Below are 1468 nucleotides of genomic sequence, written 5' to 3'. Positions count from 1 at the left end.
TTTTTCAAATATATGCTTGCCCACATGGGCGTCTACGGCGCTTAAAGGATCGTCCATAAGATAGGTATATGTCGGCATCGGCATAAACGGCTCTCGCCAAATTTATTCTGTCAATTATATACATCATATACATATATATATGAAATGCAAAAATTTTCAAGAAAATTAAATATAATTTTTTATGATTCTTAACAACCTCATCATATATAGGTAAAAAGAATTAAAAGAGAGTCTCTGAGATTATAAATAAAGATTAAAAATTTCAATAAATTCAGCATGTTTTGTCTTATTAGGATGTTTTGTAAAACCAACCTTGCACGCTGGCCACCGGAAAAACAGACACCCTTCTCTCCTACAATCGTCTTATCACCGTAAGGCAGCAGACTGAAATATCTCTTTAACTGAATTGATTAAATTTCCATAGTTTCAACTAACCGACTAATTATGTACAATAATTTGCCGATTGTGGCCATTACGGCTTTAATCAGCAAGTTATCGCATACAAATGCTCGTGAACACATTACGTCGATTTTGCTACAAATGCAGCGAGGAATTCATCATTCGGTGTTGAACAGTGAGGAAGGAAAAAAACAGATAAAAAAAGAAAAGTAAAAACTTGAAAAAGTAAAAAAGAGCATTGCAAGCGTCAATATTGATCGATGTCATTCACATATGTAATTATCGCATACATTGCTACACTAATTATCGCATACCTTGCGGAAAGTAAGCAGTCATGATTAAGCTTAAATTGTTATAATAGGCAGTTATCGCGTACACCTTCTCGGTCGTTATCTTGTAGCGAAACAGAATATAAGACATTATCATAATGAACAACGATATTCTTGTCATAAAGACGATGAAAGACTTGACGATACCTCTAACACATGACGGCCATTGAAGATATTAACTTCTTTCCTAAAATTGAATTTTGTAGCGTTTATATATATTGTACAATAAATATATTTTTCTTTTTCATTTCAAATAAAAAATATCGTACAATATTAATCGTCCCAGGATATGACTATTTCTAATATTGGAATTTTATTTCTAATACTGGAATTTTTGTCAATACAAACATTAAAAAACAGAAATTTTCTCTGCTTCTATTTTTGGGCTACGAAGGCGTTATCACGAACAGGTTTTGCAAGAATCATCTTTCTTGTTGCAATGTATTGTACAATCGATACAAATATTTTTTACGTAATCAGTTTATGCGGTAGTACTTACTTTCTTGCTTTCTCTATGAGCGAGGTGAAAAAATTCTCCCAGGTATACATCTTGATGGCTTGGATTCCACTAATAATCTCGTTCATTAATCGTACTCTCTCATCTGTTCTGATAGCAGTTCTTAATCTCAGCTCTGACGACTTCTTGCCTAGCCACCCTAAGGAATTTTAGAAATATTATACGATTAGAAGCAACTCTTATAACTTGTTAGTGATTTACCAAACGATATTTATTAATTGAG

General features: G+C 32.7%; 1 pseudogene; it reads right to left on the bottom strand.

The window, feature by feature from the left end:
- Positions 1-6: 6 nt before the first annotated feature.
- Positions 7-1468, bottom strand: part of LOC108768416 (multidrug resistance-associated protein 4-like) — a 6103-nt pseudogene continuing 4641 nt past the window's right edge.

The sequence above is a fragment of the Trachymyrmex cornetzi genome, unplaced genomic scaffold (assembly GCF_001594075.2).
Source record: "Trachymyrmex cornetzi isolate Tcor2-1 unplaced genomic scaffold, Tcor1.1 scaffold796, whole genome shotgun sequence".
In the NCBI taxonomy this organism is placed as follows: domain Eukaryota; kingdom Metazoa; phylum Arthropoda; class Insecta; order Hymenoptera; family Formicidae; genus Trachymyrmex; species Trachymyrmex cornetzi.
The sequence above is the reverse complement of the archived record's forward strand: the minus strand, read 5'-3'. Positions and strand labels throughout refer to the sequence as shown.